Raw genomic sequence first — 1,064 nt, forward strand, 5'->3', positions numbered from 1 at the left:
ATATATATATATATATATATATATATATATATATATACGTATACCCGTGTATATGTACTTATCTACCTTGCTATCTATGTATGTATCTCCGTATCTATCAGTTGAGAAAATACACACACACACACATACAAACACACACACATACATAGACACACACACACATATATTCACACACATATATATAAATGTACGCGTGCAAGCATGTGTAACACATGTATATAAACATTGTTTAGATAGAGAAAGATTTTTATTGAAGCATACATGCATATTAATACAAACTATTTTGTATATTGATACAAAACAACTTGCTCGACATATATACATATGAACAAATATACATGTGTGTGTGTGTGTGTGGTTGTGTGTGTGTGCATCTGTGTATGAGTGTCTTCCTGTATTGAGTGTGCATCACGTGTGTCATAGTATGTGTGCATATGTGAGTTTTTCCCCTTGTATGAGTGTTCCTGTGATCTTAAATTTGTACATATTTGCATAATTCAAAATTGAATGGCTACACATCTTCTTGAAAGCGCAGTGATATGCATGTAATTGTAAATCTATATTTCGCAAAAAATATGTAAGAAATGAAATAATGAAAAGAACAAATCCATGTTTGATTACATCGGCTTCTCCTTCTTCTTCTCTCAATGTACTTTAAAGCAAGTCTAACCTACATCTATAGATTTCCTTACTGTAGTGTTTCAATATTCTAGTATATAGTTTTGTGAATTTTGTCATCCGTGTAAAAAAAAAAAATACAATTCTGTATCAATGAGTCGCAGAGAAAAATCGTTTCTGGAAGGGGTACTATTTATATCTGAGACACATAGCCGCAGTGTATCTGTTTACGTGAGTCTCTCTGTGTCTGCTCAAAATGCCTCTGTATCTCTCTGAATACTTATATATATATTTATATGTGTGTGTCTATGTGTGGGTGATTGTGTATATATATGTGTGTGTGTGTGTGTGTGTGTGTGCGTATGTGTGTACGTTTATATATGTGTGTGTATGTGTGTATGTATGTATATGCATATATATATATTATATATATGTATATATATATA

Source organism: Octopus bimaculoides, chromosome 4 (genome assembly GCF_001194135.2).
Source record: "Octopus bimaculoides isolate UCB-OBI-ISO-001 chromosome 4, ASM119413v2, whole genome shotgun sequence".
In the NCBI taxonomy this organism is placed as follows: domain Eukaryota; kingdom Metazoa; phylum Mollusca; class Cephalopoda; order Octopoda; family Octopodidae; genus Octopus; species Octopus bimaculoides.